Raw genomic sequence first — 20,663 nt, 5'->3', positions numbered from 1 at the left:
GTGTATGAGCCCCCCACCTTTTATGGCGACAAAGCTACAGATGTATATATAGCCCCACATATATATATACCTCTTACGTAACCTCCTTTATTATGTATATTACCGTCCCTTATTACACAGTGCCCTCTCTTGTTATGTACAGCTCTTTCCCTTACATATTGGATTATATATATCCCCCTGTCTTTACTACATTCCGTCCTCTCTTGTTAGATGTATAATGACGAAACAGAGGAATGGAAGCATGTGACTCAGAGAAGCAGGAGGATCGAGAGGCAGTCAGCACCCATACTGCTCAGGAACCAGTACCAGGCTCTCATGCAGGAGAACCATGAAGAAATACAGCAAGATAAGACTTTGCCCACAAAGAATAACCTTGTAAGCCCTCAGAATCCTCCTGGATGGAGAAAGAAAAATGTTGTGAAGAATAAACTGAGAGTGGTGGTCATGGGGGATTCCCTGTTGAGAGGAACAGAGGCCGCTATCTGCAGATCAGACATAACCTCAAGAGAAATGTGCTGTCTTCCAGGTGCAAAAATTAAAGATGTGTCTAACAGGATATCAAGACTCTTCAGACCTACAGATCACTACCCATTCCTGCTAATACATGTGGGGACAAATTACACTGCAAGAAAGGACCTGGAAACCATCTGCAGTGACTTTGAAAACTTAGGAAAGAAAGTAAAAGAATTGGGAGCTCAGGTGGTCTTCTCATCCATCCTTCCAGTGGATGGCCAAGGAACAATAAGGTGGAATAAGATTCTACAGGTGAACAACTGGCTATGTTGATAGTGCCGTCAACAAGGATTTCTGGATCACTGAATGAATTATCTATATGATGGACTACTTGCTAGAGATGGGGTGCACCTTACGAAGACTGGAAAACGTGTATTTGGAAGTCGCCTTGCTACACTCATCAGGAGAACTTTAAACTAGAACAATGTGGGAAGGGAAGCAAAAGGCCAGAAAAAGCCATACAGCTGACAAATACTATTGAGATATCTGCTATTGGACGTGGAAAGAAAGAACAAAGACAAAAAAATCTAAATAATAAAAATATGGGAGGAAGAGAAACCAATCACAAACTAAAATGGTTTTATACAAATGCATAAAGCATGGGAAACAAACAAGGAGAACGCAGGAAAAGAAATATGATGTAATTGGAATCACTTAAACTTGGTGGGACGATACACATGATTGGAATACAATGCTAAAAGGATACAACTTATTTGCAATAAACAGACTTGATAAACGAGGAGGAGGTGTCGCATTGTATGTTAGAAAAGCATATATCTGCACAGAGATTGAAGCTTCAGAGACTGGGAGTTCTGTGGAAACTGTTTGGGTAAGAATACAAGGAGAGAACATTGGAAAGGACACCATTGTAGGCGTTTACTACAGGCCACCTGGGCAAACCAAAGATATGGATGAACTCTTTATGTATCAAATGACCAAGTTCTCCAAAAAATATGACGTAGTGGTCATGGGAGATTTCAACTATCCAGACATTTGTTGGGAATCTCTCTCAAGTAAAACTAACAGGTCAAGCAAATTCTTATCCTCTCTTGCTGACAACTTTATCTTCCAAAAGGTAGGGGAGAAAACAAGGGGATCTGCTACTTTGGATCTAATCCTTATAAACAGGGAGGAAATGGTTGAGGAGGTAAAAGTGGCTGGGACGCTAGGAGGCAGCGATCATGCTATTATATAATTTTGGATAACTAGAGGAGGAAGACATGTGAAGACTCAAACTTCAGGGTTAGATTTCAGAAAGGCAGATTTTAAGCGACTCAGAAAGAGAATAGGAGGGATCCAATGGCTGGATGTCCTTAAGGACAAAAATGTCCAGGAAGGATGGGAAGTTTTTAAAAATGAGATTCTCAAAGCACAATTGTTAACAATCCCAAAAAGTAGGAAAAATGGGAAGCATTTAAGGAAACAAGGATGGATGAACTTAAACACATGCTAAAAATAAAGAAATACATTTTTATCAAATGGAAAGAGGGAGGCATATCTAAAGAAGATTATAATGCAATCTGCAGAACCTGTAGGGCACGTATTAGGTTAGCTAAAGCTGACAATGAATTAAGGCTTGCAAGAGATGTCAAAAGCAATAAAAAAGGATTTTGTGGGTATGTCTAAAGTAAAAGAAAAGTCAAAAATACTATAGGATTTTTACAGGATGAAAATGGTGAAATGGTAAGAAAGGATGTTGAGGAGGCAGAACTTTTTAATTCCTATTTTGCATCAGTTTTCTCTCAGAAAGAAAGTGTAACATCAACTGATCTTCACTGTCCTATTAAAGGAATAGAAGAATCCTGGTTATCTGTAAACAAAGATTGTGAGGGAATATTTAGCTAACATAAATGAGTTCAAGTCTCCAGGTCCAGATGAATTACACCCCAGAGTACTGAAGGAGATCGTAGAAGAAATTTTAGAACCACTCTCCATAATCTTTGAAAATTCTTGGAGAACAGGAGAAGTCCCAGAAGACCGGAGAAGAGCAAATATTGTTCCTATCTTCAAAAAGGGGAAAAAGGTCGACCCAGGGAGCTATACGCCAGTGAGTCTGACTTCTATACCAGGAAAGATCTTTGAACAAGTTATTAAACAACATGTATGTAAGTACCTGGATAAGAATGAAGTGATTAACCAGAGTCAGCATGGGTTTGTAACTAACAAATCATGTCAGACTAACTTAATTTCCTTCTATGACAGAATCACTGACTGGGTGGATCAGGGAAATGCTGTAGATATAGTATATCTTGACTTCAGCAAATCATTTGACAAAGTATCTCACACCATCCTTATTGACAAAATGACCAAGTATGGAATGGACAAGGCAACTGATGGGAGGTTTCATAACTGGCTTAGTGATCGGACTTAAAGAGTGGTCGTAAATGGCTTCACATCCAGTTGGATGAATGTCTCAAGTGGGGTACCACAGGGCTCTGTCCTGGGACCTGTATTGTTCAACATCTTTATCAATAATTTAGATGAAGGAATTGAGGATAAACTGATTAAATTTGCTGATGACACAAAGCTAGGAGGGATAGCTAACACTAGAGAAGAGAGAGAGAGGATTCAAAAAGACCTAAATAAACTGGAGCAGTGGGCAGCAACTAACAGAATGGTTTTTAACAGGGAAAAATTCAAAGTACTACATCTTGGCAATAAAAATGAAAAAAGCATATACAGTCATGGCCAAAAGTATTGAGAATGAGACAAATAGTAATTTTTCCAAAGTTTACTGCTTCATTTTTTGAAATGGCAATTTGCATATACTCCTGAATATCAAAGAGTGATCCGCTTAACAGCAATTACTGTACTTGCAAAGTCAATATTTGCCCAGAAAATGAACTTTAACCCCCAAAACACATTTCAACATCATTGCAGTCCTGCCTTAAAAGGAGCAGCTAACATCGTTTTAGTGATTGATCCATTAACACAGGTGTGGGTGTTGATGAGGACAGGGCTGGCGATCAATCAGTCATGATTAAGTAAGAATGACATCACTGGACACTTTAAAAGGAGGCTGGTTCTTGGTATCATTGTTTCTCTTCAGTTAACCATGGTTATCTCTAAAGAAACACGTGCAGCCATCATTGCACTGCACAAAAATGGCCTAACAGGGAAGAGTGTCGCAGCTACAAAGATTGCACCTCAGTCAACAATCTATTGCATCATCAAGAACTTCAAGGAGAGAGCTTCCATTGTTGTCAAAAAGGCTCCAGGGCTCCCAAGAAAGACCAGCAAGCGCCAGGACCGTATCTTCAAACTGTTTCAGCTGCGGGATCGGACTACCAGCAGTGCCGAGCTTGCTCAGGAATGGCAGCAGGCTGGTGTGAGTGCTTCTGCACGCACTGTGAGGCGGAGACTCTTTGAGCAAGGGCTGGTTTCAAGGAGGGCAGCAAAGAAGCCACTTCTCTCCAGAAAAAACATCAGGGACCGACTGATATTCTGCAAAAGGTACAGGGAGTGGACTGCTGAGGACTGGGGCAAAGTCATTTTCTCTGATGAATCCCCTTTTCGATTGTTTGGGACATCTGGAAAACAGCTTATTCGGAGAAGAAGAGGTGAGCGCTACCACCAGTCTTGTCTCATGCCAACTGTAAAGCATCCTGAAACCATTCATGTGTGGGGTTGCTTCTCAGCCAAGGGAATCGGCTCACTCACAGTCTTGCCTAAAAACACAGCCATGAATAAAGAATGGTACCAGAATGTCCTCCAAGAGCAACTTCTCCCAACCGTCCAAGAGCAGTTTGGCGCCCAAAAATGCCTTTTCCAGCATGATGGAGCACCTTGCCATAAAGCAAAGGTGATAACAAAATGGCTCATGGAACAAAACATAGAGATTTTGGGTCCATGGCCTGGAAACTCCCCAGATCTTAATCCCATTGAGAACTTGTGGTCAATCATCAAGAGACGGGTGGACAAACAAAAACCAACAAATTCTGGCAAAATGCAAGCATTGATTATGCAAGAATGGACTGCTATCAGTCAGGATTTGGTCCAAAAGTTGATTGAGAGCATGCCAGGGAGAATTACAGAGGTCTTAAAGAAGAAGGGGCAACACTGCAAATATTGACTTGCTGCATTAACTCATTCTAACTGTCAATATAACCTATTGGTACTCATAATATGATTGCAATTATATTTCTGTATGTGATATAAACATCAGACAAACACTAATAAAAACCAGAGGCCAGCAGATCATGTGAAAATATAATTTTGGTGTCATTCTCAAAACTTTTGGCCATGACTGTGCAGAATGGGAGGTATAGAGCTAAGCAACAGCACATGTGAAAAAGACTTAGGTATACTAATAGATCATAGACTAAACATGAGTCAACAGTGTAATGCAGCAGCAAAAAATGCAAATACAATTCTGGGATGTATTAACAGAAGCATACAGTCCAGATCTCGTGAAGTCATTATCGGACTTTACTCCTCTTTGGTCAGAAATCATCTGGAATACTGTGTTCAGTTTTGGGCACCACATTTTAAAAAAGACATTGACAAACTGGAGCAAGTTCAGAGAAGAGCGACCAGAATGGTGACTGGTCTACAAAACATATCCTATGAGGAACGGTTACAGGATTTGGGAATGTTTAGCTTGCAAAAAAGAAGACTGAGAGGAGACTTAATAGCTGTCTACAAATATCTCAAGAAATGTCATATTGTAGAAGGATCATCTTTATTCTCATTTGCACAAGGAAAGACTAGAAGCAATGGGATGAAACTGATTGGGAGGACACACAGATTAGATAATAGAAAAAACTTTTTGACAGTTAGGGTGATCAATGAGTGGAACAGGCGGCCACGAGAGGTGGTGAGTTCCCCTTCAATGGACGTCTTCAAAGAGAGGCTGGACAGACATCTGTCTGAGATGATTTATTGAATCCTGCTTTGAGCAGGGGGTTGGACCAGATGACCCAGAAGGTCCCTTCCAACTCTACCATTCTATGATTCTATGATAATGCAATGACGGCTGATGGAGCATGGGAAAGCTTCTTTTCTAATGGAGGAGCTAATGGACTGGTCTTCTGGTCACCAGCTGTTCCATCAGCAGTAATTTTATATATAACAAGAGATGACTATGCAATAAAAGAGGGCACTGTGACTGCCAAAAATAACAAGAATACGCTATGTAAGGGACAGCACTGTACATAACAGCAGAGGAAGCTATATAATAAGAGATGGCACCATATATAACAAGAGAGGATGGTACGTAATAAGGGAGGATATTATACATAATAAAAGAGGAAACTATATAACTAAGGATGGCGCTACACATAAGTGAGTACACTGTATACTAAGGGACTGTGCTATACACAATAAGTGAGTACACTATATCCTAAGAGAGTATGCTATACATAATGCGTCTACATTCCTGCATTTGTGTGCAGTGTTGGTGTGCTGCCCTGTTTTACAGACGCATTGAGCATGTCCTATTCTAATCCTCAAAATCGGTTCAGAACTGGACATTCTCTGACCCTCACAGATCTCATTCTCAGATCTGTGATTTTCATGGATGTGTGAATGGATCTAAAAAACTCTACGAGTCCGTGGACCATCCGAAAAAAAAAACTAGCAGCACACGGACATTTCACACACAAGTGAGAATGCAACCTAAAGCTATGTGCCCACGATGCAGAAATGCTCTGGATTTTTCCTGAGCGTTTCTGCATATCCATGGCAGAAAAAACGCATGCGGATTGTACATGAGGTTTTCCTGCCAGGGACAAGCGGAAGGGAAGCGTTCTTCACATGTATTTCCGCATGCTGGTTGACAAGCACTTTCCAAACTATTTTAGCATCACTTGGAAAGTGCTTGACAACTTGGTCACACTATATAAATCCATGCAAACGGCAAATAAGGCTGTATTTCCAAATCCCTAATGGTGTGCTGGTCCTCACTGTAGACAAGTTTCTTACTCATAGTCTGGTGCAGTGGTGGATCCCCAGCTCAAACCCCAAACACACGCTTTCGCCACTTGGTTCCCCACGTGGCTGTTTGGCAATACAGCCTTATTTGAAATTATCTCCATTCTCCAGTATTATCTGCCATAGGTCACCACAAAAGTCATAGGGTTAAGGCTGAGATGGCACTTGATAATATTATGTGATTAATCTTCTGGTCCTATCCATTGACCACGGTAGGCTTATCACCTGTTTCCAAGTACAGACCACCAGGTTAGTTAGATTAATGGGATTCATTCATCTAAAGCTCCCTGTTGTGTGCATTTCAATACAATCCCTTTCAGTTGGTCTGGTGTAGGGGTGCTTTTCCAGCATTCCTATTGGGTTCAACACTGTTTTGCCTTATAAAAATTTGGTATTTATAATTATGTATGTAATCATGTAATATGATTTTTACTGGATGAAATAAAGTATATATTTTTAGCTATAACTCTGTGCTCTGTATTTCTTCATGATTTTGAGAGTTGCCATGAATTGAAGCACTAGCTCTTGAACTAGCAACTGAGGATGATTTTCTGGAACTTGTTCTATGCTATGTGATAAAAAGAACAGTTTCCGCAACAGCTGAAAGATGCTAGCATAATCCACATCTGTAAAAGAAAAGGTAACGCCCAATATTGTGACAACCCTCGAGACATCTCCCTTCTGTCAACTGCTGAGAAGACTCTGGCTTGCCTCTTGCTCAACTGCCTCCTCCAGCACCTTGAGCAAGGTCTATTACCTGAAAGCCAGTGAGGCTTCTGTGCCGAATGTGGGATGGCAGATATGGTCTTTGTGGAGCTTCAAGTCTAGGAAAAGTGCCAGGAGCAATGCGGTGACCTTTTCGTGACCTGTGTCAACTTGACTAAGGCTTTCAATACAGTCAGCAGAGATGACCTGTGGAAAATAATGGGAAAGTATGGCTGTCCGAGCAAGTTCATTTCAATAACAAAATTTCTGAATAATGAGACTAATCAGAGGCCTTCACTGTGACAAATGGCGTAAAATAAGGCTGCGTACTTGCCCCGACACTGTTTTGTATGCTATTTTCTGCCATATTGATAGATGCCTTTATCAACTGCGAAGTCAGAATCCAGATTGTGTGGACCCCTTAGCCAAACGCCCGGGCATGCTCAAACCCACCACCCCTTCTGACGATAAACAAAACACAGTATACAACTTGATGGGTAAAGGTCGGTCACAGCTTTATTATTTCTTTAATTAACGTAAGAAAGGCACTTAGCTTATAAACGCGCTTGTCGCCAAATGCCCTGTTAATGATCACAGGCAAGTCGGCCAACGAGCAGTAACTTAACAATGTTTCCTTTCTCATTTCAAGGCCGATGTGACTTGCAAAGTATATGAGGAATAACAAATAACCACTTTTTAACAATTACTGTGTATCAAAGGGGCTGGAGAGTGGGACGAGCACTTCCAGGACCCTAACAGGGGAAGAGGAAGCTGCTGGATCAGCGCTGTGCTTTGCACCGAGGGGATGGGGTTGTGCTAGCCATTCCTATTATTTCATTGGTCCCAAAGGGGACATAATTTTACCTACAGAACAGGGGTCATGAGGGAGACAGACGTCACAAACTGACGGGGAGGGCCACTGCAGTTAGAGGCACTCTCCTTATTCAGTAGAGTGCCTGCCACACTACGTGGACCCCTTAGCCAAATGCCCGGGCGTACTCAAACTCACCAACTCTTCTGATAATAAACAGAACACAATGTACAACTTGATGGGTGAAGGTCGGTCACAGCTTTATTGATTATTTCTTTAATTAACGTAAGAAATGCACTTAGCTTATCAACGCGCTTCTCGCCAAATGCCCTGTTAATGATCACAGGCATGTCAGCCAACAAGCAGTAACTTATCAGTGTGTCCTTTCTCTCTCATTTCAAGGCCACGGAGGATCATGTGTATTCCTACACAGGACTCCGACCCCCACCCATCAAAAGCAGTGCTTGTTCAATTCTGTCTTGGAGCCCGGACAAGAATATATCAAGTCTGATGTCGTTAAGGTGCACTCCATCTGACTTTAGCAGATTTGAATTATCTCCATCCAGTTGCCAATGGAGTATCTTCACTCCACCTCTATCCCTTACGAATTTGGACATGCGCGTGTTAATTTTACGTCTAGTGCGTTCGATGGCCATTCCGTCTTGGGCTCCTTGCGAAATTGCTCTTGGCACCATCTCGGACCAAACTATTATGAGTTCAGATAAAAAAGCATTGAAACGCTCTATATCAGATCTCCTCATCGTAATTAACTCTGCAATCTTGTATGAGCAAAGGTCATTGCCCCCGGCATGTAGAACCAAAACAAATGGACCTCTTGCATTTCTCGCGATGTCGACCACCTCCTGGAATACCTGTGGCCATCTTCCTCTCCAATTAAACTTGCTTCCACTAAAACCCAAATTCCTTCCGCCTGGGTGGCTTTCTGCTCTTTGCGCTGCCAACTATATGTATGAATGGCCCAGCAACAAAACTGCTGGCTTGACGACACCTGGAAGAAATAAACAACCTTTTTGCCTGTATCTCGCAAAACAACCAGAGCACCAGCGACCTATTCTCTGAACTGTTTCTGGCAATCCTGCTTTTGCCGCCTTTGTAGCTGCGCCTATGCAGAATGAGTGTGTCCCGTATTCTTTTGGTTGGGTCCCTGCTGTAGTTAAGCATTTATGAAATATTGATTGAAACTGGTACCTTGTTAGTGGAGAGCTGTCAAAGTGGGATAAGAAAAAACTGCTTCGGCCTCTGACAGGGAATTGTTGACCAATCTGACTGGACAGACTGTACCGTCTGTGGGATGCAATAGCACCCAGGTGTCCCTGCCAGACGGTCTATTGAAGATTTCCATATCCGGAGAAGTATAACATTATTGGCTATAGCCACATCTTCGTAACTTAGTCCTCCGCTAGTGCTGTTCTTTGATCGAGGGACTAATTCGCTGATGCATAGCACTCTGAAAAAGGCCATCCCAAAAGCGACAGACAGGAGTGTCTCTTCAAATTGGGAATGGCATGTTAATGCCGTGAATGATATGATGCATCTGAGCAAGCTTAGAGAAACATTCCTTGCTTGGCGGAGACCTTTTCCACCCTTTCAAGGCTTGTCTAATAATGAATGCTTTTGTAACATCTTTCCAATACAATGATTGAAAATTGAATGCTACTCCCGCTAACCTCTGTCCCTGATATGCCCTTATTAAAGAGCTGGACAAGAAACTCAATGGTAACGTCTAATCTGGATTGGTCGCACTTGTCTGCATGCGACTAATAGTAGCCACTACTCCCATGCCTTACCATAAGCTTGCCATGTAGACTGTGCAACGGTAGATCGAACTAATGGCATCAGACGTTCGCCACTACGTCCCAGAAGAGGGGGGGGCAAATGGAGCCCAACAGATGGGCAGTGGGGAGGAGCTCTTTGAAAACCTGCCAGTTAAATTGTGATAGTGAGTTAGCGAGGGCATTTTCAACTTCCGGGACCTGGCGAGCTTGAATCCATATATTGTATTTTAAACATAACAGCGCCAGGCGGCGAAGGAGGCCTAGAAGAAGATGACATCATGTTTGAGCAATGCACTACGCTAGCATTATCTGTTTAAAAGCATATTATTTTTTTATTTGCCTGGTGCAAACCCCAGAATTCTATTGCTGTTACGATAGGAAAAAGTTCTAAAAGGGTATGGTTTCTGGTCAGTCCTTGCTCTTTCCAGTAGGACACCCATAGGCCTGTACACCACTGGTTGCCCAATATTGCTGAGTAACCTCCAGAATCGGCTGCCCCCGCGAATAGCTTTAGGTCCTGGATTGAACTTTCTTTAGAAATAAAAACGTGTGACCATTGAAAGACTGTAAAAAGGTTTCCACACTTCTAAATCCGCCCGTAACTGCTTATTGATTTTAATTGTATGGTTGGTTTGGACGCGCCTAATGTTGCTAATAGGCAACGCGAAAAAACACTGCCGACCGGCATAACGCGACAAGCGAAAATGAGTAACCCTAGTTACTTCTGTACGGAACAAAATCCTGCTATCAGGTGGATTGTTTTAATTTTATCCGCGGTCAAGCCAAACACCACAGGTATGGTGTTGATTTCTATGCCTAGAAACGATAAGGTGGTAATGGGGCCCACATTTTTTGGGGGAGGACAGGGGTACGCCGAAGTGCCAAGCTAGGTTTTTAAATTCGTCCAACAGAGATTGGCATAGGTTTGAATTTTTTGGAACTACGAATAGGAAGTCATCCAAATAATGGGTGATGGACCTACTGCCGGTTTCGTACCCGACTACCCACTCTAAGAAGGAACTGAATAGCTCGAAGTAATAGCATGAAATTGAACAGCCCATTGGGAGGCAAGTGTCGTAGAAATAGTCATTGTCCACCTGGCGTCCCAATAAGTGGCAGCAATCTGGGTGGACTGGTAATAAGCGAAAAGCAGATTCGATATCTGATTTTGCAAGCCACGCTCCAGGTCCCGTGTCCCATACTATCATTACTGCTCTGTCAAAGGACGCATATGACACTGAAGCATCTTCCAAAGAAATCCCGGCATTCATGGAATCTCCTTCGGACTGAGGTGGTGGAGGATAAGGCAAAATGTACCAAGTTCTCTTTACGGGATTAATCCCAACGGGGAAATTAGAAAATTCCGAAAAGGAGGGGCATGAAAAGGTCCTGCCATTCTTCCTAGGGCTGCCACTTTCGCTATTTTATTTTTAATAATCTCAGGGTGTTCTCGAAGCGGATTTTAGATTTTTTACAAAAGTGGGCGATTTATTAAACTGTACCGCCGCATCCTTTTTAGGATATTGGTCTAGCCAATCTATCGCGCTTGCGCTCACTGGGGTCTTTGGATTATGAATGTGAAAGTTTGGTTGGTAATTTATCTGATGGATGGGAACATCTTGCTGCAGGATGGGCTCCCCCGCAAGCTAAACATTCGTGTTTGTATTTAAATAATCTGAAAAACGGCAATGTCCTTCATTGAACAACCAGCGGGAGGGGGGTGTGGTTTGACCAGTAGCCGTGGGCTTTGTAGGAACTGTATATAATATCTTGGTATATAAATAATTCTAAACAGCGTTCTGGATTCTTCTGGCCCATAATGCAACCTAACACGGCAAAAGCTTGCAACCAGTTTTTCATTGTTTTTGCAACCTTTTGTTTGTACCTATCAAATGGTCTGTCAACTGGTCTCCTACCTTTATCAATTCTATGTTGATCCACAGATATTAGTGACCATATGCCTAAGTAATCGTTATTCCATATCTTGTTTTTGATTTCATCGTCTATATGGGATCCTAATGGACTAATCCTACAGAAAAGGGCATCTTTATGCACACTAGCTAGAGGAGGTATTGGTGTGCCAATATTAATCACTGTACTTGTTAGAGAGGATAATTGGTCCACTAACTCATTAAGGGCAGTGACTAGAACCATATTTCTTTTTTCTACTCCCATTAAATCGCACTCACCTGTGTCTGCCACTGGAGGAGGGAGCCTGATGGATGGAGGAACTCCGGCACCAGTATGGACGGACCTGCATAGTGGGGTTTGGCATGACGCCCTGATGGATGCCGACGACTCAACCAGGCTGGAAGCCCTAGAGGATGCCTTTGTCTCGCGTCTATCTCCCGGTGGGCGGGATCGACGCGATTAGCGGTCAGGGCTCGCAGATGCGCTTGACAAATCGGATGATGATGATGGAGAGCTCCATCTCGAGGACCGAGATCTGTGACGCCTCCTGTGGGATCTTGATTTCTGACGTGAATGCATAGAACGCTTATTTCGCCGACCTGAAGTACTGGATCCATGGCCGAGGTGAAAATGAGTGATAGAGGAGGAAGAGGAACTGAGGAGGAGCGGCTAGGGCACTAGTAGCTAAATTAGCAGGTATGATGTCGGAACATCGGTATGCAACAGCAGAAGGGGTTAACAAATCACCTTCTGGTTGAACAGCATTGTGCATTGTCAGTGCAGGATTAGGCACAGCGCTGCTTGGCTGAGCTAATTGAGTTTGGGCTGCATTTATATCTTGGAGGATGGGGTTAACTGGCTCCTCTGTGGCATAGGGGGTGTATGTGTAGCTGCTTTTTATTGGGCCTGTGGTGCTTGGTGCAGGCACTTGTGATTTGCGTGTATGTGGCTGTATGGGGAGATGGAGGGCAGCAGGGAGCATAATGTGGGTCTGATGAGGTAGGGGGCAGCAGCTGCTACATTAGCTGCTGCTATTTCAAAATTGGCGCTGAACTGACTATTTACTACTGAGTGCGGCAATGAGGGGGGCGGGGTTAACGTAGGTGACGAGAGCCTGGAGAGCTCTCTCTTAGCCGGCTTGGAGGACAGGAATTCTGTGCGCACCGCCGGCCTCCGGGCCCAACTAATGCTGTAGCTGCATGGAGAGCGGACACAGGCTGCGTGGACAGAGCGGGCGCAGACAGCGGTGGAATCGCAGGTTCCAGCAATGAAGGGACAACTGGCACAGGAAGCGGGGAGGGAGTGGACACATCCGAGGTAGGAGGGAGTGGACATAGGCGACGGGGTGGCAGCGGACATAGGCAGCATGGGGGGGAGCAGAAACAGACAGGGTGGAAGGAAAAGACGCAGAAACCGGGGGGTTAGACCCGGCCGGTAAAGGGAGATGAGCGCTGAGCCCTTCAATGAGGGCTTGAAACCAGCGCTCACCCCACTGCGGCAAACCAGTAAGCAAAACCTCCACCATGGAATCCAACCTCTCTTCTCCGGTCAACGCTGACCAGCCTGCACTTCCAGGACCTAAACAGGGGAAGAGGAACAGGCTGGATCAGCGCTGTGCTTTGTACCTAGGGGAAGGGGTTGTGCTAGCCGTTCCTAGCATTTCATTGGTCCCAAAGGGGACATATTTTACCTACAGAATAGGGGTGGTGAGGGAGACACAGACATCACAAACTGACGGGGAGGAACACTGCAGTCAGAGGCACTCTCCTTTTCAGTACAGTGCCTGCCATGACAGTTAGAGGGCTAACTGCAAACTATTCAACCCCAGACGCTTGAAGGTTGTTAAACAGGTGCATGAGACTGTTATCCATGACCTTTAGTTTGCTGATGACTGTGCACTCAATGCCAGCAGAGAGCAGCAGATGCAGTGTGAAATGGACTGTTTTTCACAAGCTTGCAACAACTTCAGTCTCGTTATTAATACTAGAAAGACCAAAACTATGTATTAACCTGCTTCAGGAAAATCATACCAGAAGCCACGCATTAAGGTGAAGGCGCACAACCTCAAAGCAGTTTTCAACTTCACCTACCTCTCCCACATAGTGACCATAAGTGCTGAGGTCAACAACAGAATTGCCAAAGCCTGCGCCACCTTTGGGAGACTCCGTAAGAACATCTGGAAATGGAGGGGACTCATCCTTACCACCAGGCTTGTTGAAGGTTTTCTGGGCGGTGGTCCTTCCCACCCTTCTCTATGCCAGCAAGACATAGTAACTAGTGTTGAGCGAACATGCTCGACACTGCTCGGTACTCGCCCGAGCATCACGCTACTCGGGATGTTCGGCGAGCACCGAGCATTTCCGGGTTACTCGGGCGGGAGCTCGGGTCTCCGCCCTGCATGTTTGGCGCTCTTTACAGAGCCAATGAACATGCAGGGATTGCCAGCCAGTCACTGTAATGCCGCAGCCATGTTGTTTGTGGGCATTACAGTGATTGGCTGGCCGCACAGCGTCACCTCGAGTATTTAAAACCGGGCGCCGCCATCTTGGACACAGTCGCTCCGGATCAGACAGTGTAGGGACAGCGCTGCTGATTTAGGGAGAGATATATCCTGCAAAATAGTTAGTGTAGGGTCTGTAAAGGCTGCCAGATCAAACAAACAGTCCTTCTCAGGACTAATATCCATCCCAGGTATATCAGGCAGGCAGGCAGGCTGTATAGGAGACGCAGTGGTTATACCAGCAAACGCTGCATTACAGTCCTGTGTGCTGCTCCTGTTGCTGAAATTGCTGGACTTAGCTCCAGGTCCCGGGGGCCAGGAAAAATCCTTTTTTTTTAATCTAAATCCTCTTTTTTTTTTTCCTCCTTCACAATGTACAAATACCCATCTTATTAACCTTTTGGTGTCCCCCCCCACCCCCACCCCCCAAAAAAAAAGTGTGCCTCTGATTTTTCAGACCCAAATATATCTGGTGAAAATAGTCTGGTGTAGGCCAGAGAAATAGAAGTGTGGTTTTGCAGTTCTATGGGCCATTTGTATCTAAAAAAAACAGTTTGAGTGTGTCGCTCACTGTTCAGCCACAAATATCTCTATTTAAAAAAGTGTGGTATACCCTAGTAAACAATAACTGTGGTTTTCCTCTTCCACGGTTCTAATCTACTCTTTATTACCCTTTTTCCATAGATAGTGCAAGTGTAAGCTATTTTACTTCATTTACAATGGGCAAGGCTCGTGGCAAGGGACGTGGAAGTGGACGTTCTGGTGATGGTTCGTGCAGAGGACGGGGCCGTGGCCAAGGTGAAAATGTGCCACAACCAACCGCCACATCTTCTCGCTCCCACTTCTTGACCGAATTACTAGGGAAGCACAGAACAACACCAGTATTGAGAACTGATCAGTGTGAACAGGTTATTAATTGGATAGCAGACAATACTTCCAGTTAACCTGGGCACCACCACCTCCGGTCTGTCTTCCACACGGTCAACTCTTAGTAGCCGTGAGTCTCGACCGCATACTCCTCCTCACCCTGATGCTCCTTCCTCCCACCATGCCGAGTGTCGTCAGACAGCAAGTGATCCCACACTTGGACACTCTGAAGAGCTGTTCACTGGTCCATTTCCATATTTGGGCCCCTCGCCTGATACGCTTGAAGTGGTGGAAGAGGAGATCCCATGTTGCGATGCCCAAATATTTGAACAGCCACGGCCACAGGAAGTCGACGTTGGCAATCTGTCACAAGAGGTGGACGATGACTAGACACAATTGCCAGGAAGTGAGGAGGAGGATCGTGGTGCGCAAGTGGAAGAGGAGGAGGTGGTGGATGATCTAGTAACTGACCCAACGTGGAAGGAGGACATGCAGAGTGAGGCCAGCAGCACACAGGGGGAGGGAGGCAGAGTACCCCAACAGGCAGGAAGAAGCAGTGTGGTGGCCGCAGACAGAAGGCAGGCAACCGTTCCCCGTAACACCAACACGAGGGACGTTGCCAGTACAAGCGGTAGGTCTTCCAGAGTCTGGAATTTTTTTAAAGACTCTGCTGATAACCCCAAAAAGGCCATATGTTCCACCTGCCATGCCAGCATCAGCAGGGGTGACAAAACTACCAGCCTGACCACCACCAGCATGATCAGGCACATGGCGGCAAAGCACCCGACTTTGTGGGGCGAAACCCAGGGTCCACGACCAGTGTCAGCGGGTGTCACCACTGCTTCTTCCACTGTTGTGCGTGCAATAGAACCCCCTGTTGTGTGTGCAAGGCAATCCCCTGTCCATACTGCATGTAAAGATGCCCCCTCCTCTCAGTCTTCACTTGTTATGGCAGTTTCTCAAGAAACAGCATCAATGTCCACGTCCACGTCCCACCGCAGCGTTCAATTGTCCATATCCCAGACCTTTGAACGAAAGCGGAAATTCGCAGCTAACGCCCCACAGGCCACAGTCCTAAATTCGCACATTTCACGACTGCTTGCATTGGAAATGCTGCCTTTTAGGCTGGTGGAGACGGAATCCTTCCGCAATCTTATGGCAGTGGCCGTCCCTCGGTACTCGGTCCCCAGCCGACACTATTTTGCCCGGTGTGCCATCCCCGTACTACACAAGCACGTGTCCCAAAGCATCTGCCGTGCCCTCAACAACGCCGTTACTGGGAGAGTCCACCTGACAACGGACACGTGGACAAGTGCTTGTGGCCAGGGACGGTACATCTCTCTGACAGCACACTGGGTAAACATAGTGAAAGCCGGGACCCAGTCGGACCTTGGGATGGAACACATCCTCCCCACACCGAGGATTGCGGGCCCTATGTCAGTCAGAGTTGTCCCCACAGTGTACAGCTCCTGCGCATCCTCCTCCTCCTCCTCCTCCTCCTCATGTTCAGCCTCCATCTCAGATATCACCACATCAGTTAGAAGCTGGAAGCATTGCAGTACTGCCTCCGCCAAGCAGCAACAGGCTGTGCTGAAACTCATAAGCTTAGGTGAGAAACCTCACACTGCTTGTGAGTTGTGGACAGCTGTGAAAGAGCAGGCAGATCTGTGGCTGAGACCGCTGAACCTACATCCCGGCATGATCGTGTGTTACAATGGCCGTAACCTGGTGGCGGCTCTGAGGCGAGGTGAGATCACACACGTACCATGCCTGGCTCATGTGCTTAACCTCGTGGTTCAGCGCTTTCTTAAATCGTACCCCGAGTTGCCAGATCTGCTCGTGAAAGTACGCTGCCTGTCAGCTCATTTTCGCAAGTCGGCTACAGCTTCCGCCGCCCTTGCTGTGTTGCAGCAGCGTTTGCAGCTTCCGGCACACCGACTGGTGTGTGATGTCCCCACACGTTGGAACTCTACCCTCCACATGTTGCAAAGGATTTGTGAGCAGAAGAGAGCAGTTGTGGAGTACCAGCTGCAACAAGGCCGTCGATATTCAGGTCAGACTCCACACATAAGACCTCAGGAGTGGACCTGGATGTCTGACATATGTACCATCCTGACAAACTTTGAGGAGGCCACCAAGATGGTGAGTGGCGATGACGCCATCATTAGTGTCAGCATCCCACTTGTCTGTCTTTTGCAACGCTCTCTGCAGAGAATTAAAGAGGAGGCATTGCAGCCAGAGTATGATGAGATGGATCAAGAAACCGTAGCGGGCGATTACACACAGCGCAGCCTCATCTCATCCCAACGTGCATTGGGGGACAATGAGGGAGAGGAGGAGGAAGAACAGGAGCTGCTATCATGCGTTGTAGACGGTAGTACCTGTACAAGTGTCATACCGTCGGTTCAGCGTGGGTGGCCTGAGGACAGGGGGGAGGAGGAGGAGGAGGAGAGCATGGTCAGTCGTCATCTTGGTGAGGACACGGAAATCTTGCCCGTTACCAGTCTGGCACGCATGGTTGACTTTGTTACGCTGCCTTAACCGTGACCCTCGCGTTGTCAAAATGTTGGGTGACAGTCATTACTGGTTGGTGACACTTGTAGACCCCCGCTACAAGGAGAACTTTCACTCTCTTATTCCTGAGGTGGAAAGGTCTACAAAAATGGGGCAATACCAGAAGGCCCTTGCTGCAGAACTCTTAAAAAAAATTCCCATCTGAACACGCTAGCGGCAGAGGTCACAGTTCGTTGCCCAACCAAGGCATACAGGCGAGAGAGATGCAACTCCAATCCAGCAGAGGCAGGGGAACACTGTCAATGTTCTGGGACAGTTTTCTGACACCCGCCCAGCTTACAGGCCCTGAGGCGCGGGGTACTCTCACAAGGAGTGGGAAGTTTCAAAAGATGGTAAGGGAGTACCTTGCCGATCGTACCAGCGTCCTCCGTGATTCCTCTGTGCCTTTTAATTATTGGGTATCCAAGCTGGACACTTGGAATGAACTCGCTCTGTACGCCTTGGAGGTCCTGGCCTGCCCTGCCGCTAGCGTGTTATCGGAGCGTATTTTTAGTGCCGCTGGGGGAATTATAACTGATAAGCGTACTCGCCTGTCAACTGACAATGCTGACAAGCTGACCCTTATCAAAATGAACAAGGGCTGGATTGGGCCAGACTTCTCATCACCACCAAATGACAGCAGAGTAACATAAAGTCAAATCCACTGTGTTATTTCGGGAGGTGTATTCACATGCACCGCTTCACACCCACACATGGGTATACGCTTCCTCGTTTCGGCTGTTTAATCTTCTTCTCCTTATCCTCAGCCTCCACCACCACTATACCACCAGGGTGCCAGCATTGCAAGTTCCTCCGTCCTAATTTTTGGCAGCTTTTGCTTGCAAGGCATAAGCAAATACTATGGGACACCCACTCCCCAATAATGGGACTTATGTTTGTAATATGCTGTACTGCATGGCTCTTGTAAGGGGCATTGCAAGTTGCTCCGTCCTAATTTTTGGCAGCTTGTGCTGGGAAAGCATAAGCAAATACTATGGGACACCCACTCCCCAATAATGGGACTTATGTTTGTAATATGCTGTACTGCATGTGACGCGCCCCCTGGGCCATGTGTACACGTGTGTGGGATACCCGGTGCCGGGTCTCTGGGGTCTGTAGTCTCCGTGGCGGTGACCCGGTCCCGTGGCTCAGGCTGGTCAAACCAGTGGCAGTCTTTCTTAGGTTTTGGGGTTAATTGTCTGACTGCGCCACCCGTGGATTGCGGTCAGGGAGTACCACCGCTGCGAGGCAGACCGCTGAGGCTGGTGTTGTGTGCGCAGCATAGAATAGGGTAACTCCCCTCGGGAGGAGTATAGCCTCAGGGCAGTGAGTGTGGGTGATGGGGGTGATGGTGCACGAGCGCAGCAGGAATGACTCAGTCTTTGCAGTGCAGTTCAGGGTCTTTACTGATGATTATAAGGTAGACCCTCCCGGGAGTACTGGCTAGCATAAGAGGCCTGGTCAGTCTGTGAGCAAGCAGTAGTTCCCCTGGCCAGGTGGAGTTGTAGGCCTCTCCGTCTGTCTGCACTCTTCCTGGCTACCTTGCTGTAAGCGGGTAGAAGTAGCCCATGTCCCTGAGTGTACCGTGTAGTGCTCACCCGTATGGCTGGTGACTTGGGGCCTTCTGTTAGCCTCCGCTCCACGACGGCGGTGCTGGTCCCTTGCTTGTGACTGAGCCTCCGGGCTTCTATGGCCAGAGGACCTGAAATCCCCTGCCGGCTGGTTTCTGCTGCTGGATATATAAGTCCTCACAGCTTCGGACTCCTGTGTCCGGTTCCTATTGTCTTCTGCCAGGGCGAGCTCTGCTCAGCTTCCAGCCCCTCGTCTTTAGCTCCTAGCTCCTACAGAGCTCCTTGCTGTTACTTTCCCTTGCTCTCACGCTGACTCTGACTGTTCTCTGACTCACTCAACCCCACCCCAGATCCAGTTTATAAGGGCAGAATTATCCCCTCCCAGGACTGGGGCAGGAGGATGTTGCATGTTTAATGGATCCTGACCAGGAAACCTCCCACTTGCTCTCCGACGTAATATCTCTATTACTGTGGTGACCAGACCCCTGGGGTGCCAAACATGGCTCTTGTAAGGGGCATTGCAGTTCCTCCATAATTTTTGGAAAGCCTTCCATTCACTGCTTAGGCCAACAGTGCACGGGAGACCCAGTTGCTATAAATGGAAAAAAAGGTTTAGTTAACGCCCTCTGACCTCCATGTCATTTCCAAGGGCCATTGGAGTGGCTCGAAATTTTTGGTAGGCATTGCACTCACTGTATGCCCTATAACTGTGTAGCCGAACCGCTCCTTTTGTTACAGAAACATATCCTACAAGACATATCTGGTTGACTGGCCTGATATTGATGTGAATGGTCCCTGTTCCTCCTGCTCTTTCTCCTTTGCCACCACCTCATCCATCATTTATCACCTGAAGCTTTGTTTTAACGGGAGTCATAGAACTGGGATAGAAGCAGGAAAACATCCAGCAATCCTCGGAGGAGGTAGGATATGCGCCAAAACGCGGACCACCTCAGGCCTAGCCGCTACTACATACATACGCTTGCATTCCAAGAAAACAAAGCAGATGCTAACTTCTATCATCATCATCATGCTCCTCACCTAGGCACTCTCAACTCCCCTGATGGAGAAGCCAGGGCCCACCGGAGGAGTCTGGATCTCTGGTGGGCTCGTCCAATGCTGCCCTAAAGCAGGCCAGGCTAAGAAAAGTGTGGGGGAAGGTGACAGGAGAAATCAGGGTGGCTGGGGACCGAGTATGGACACCTGGCCGCCATCTGGCGGCTGGGGACCGAGCGTGGACACCCGGCCGCCGGGCGGCTGGGGACAGAGTATGGATACCTCGCTGCCAAAGCTGCCATGAGGTAGTGGCCAGCTTCGGCCTCCTCCAAACTAAAAGGCCCCATTTCAAGTGAAAGCTAGCAGTATGGTATTGCAGCCTGCAGGTGGGTGGGTGGTTGGCTGCATATTTTCGCTTGCATTGCAAGTAATGGGGGAGGTACAATTGGACACTGCCCTGGGACAAGGACTTGCACGGGGATAGTTGCAAGTCTGCATCTTCTGATGCGGCA

At 46.5% G+C, this 20,663-nt stretch overlaps 1 protein-coding gene across 11 annotated transcripts in view; it reads left to right on the top strand.

Annotated features, from left to right (window-relative positions):
• CTNND2 (catenin delta 2) overlaps positions 1–20,663 on the top strand; it is a 2,090,389-nt gene that overhangs the window by 214,665 nt on the left and 1,855,061 nt on the right. The window contains exon 1 of one of the 11 annotated variants that reach the window (XM_073678430.1): positions 12,719–12,984. The exons of the other annotated variants lie outside the window; for them this stretch is intronic. The gene's annotated coding sequence lies outside the window, so the exon portion shown is untranslated. Of the gene's footprint in view, positions 1–12,718; positions 12,985–20,663 lie in introns of those variants that run through there. 11 annotated transcript variants of the gene reach the window in all.

The sequence above is a fragment of the Phyllobates terribilis genome, unplaced genomic scaffold (genome assembly GCF_046119375.1).
Source record: "Phyllobates terribilis strain yellow unplaced genomic scaffold, ASM4611937v1 Scaffold_4__5_contigs__length_816908805, whole genome shotgun sequence".
NCBI lineage: Eukaryota > Metazoa > Chordata > Amphibia > Anura > Dendrobatidae > Phyllobates > Phyllobates terribilis.
The sequence above is the reverse complement of the archived record's forward strand: the minus strand, read 5'-3'. Positions and strand labels throughout refer to the sequence as shown.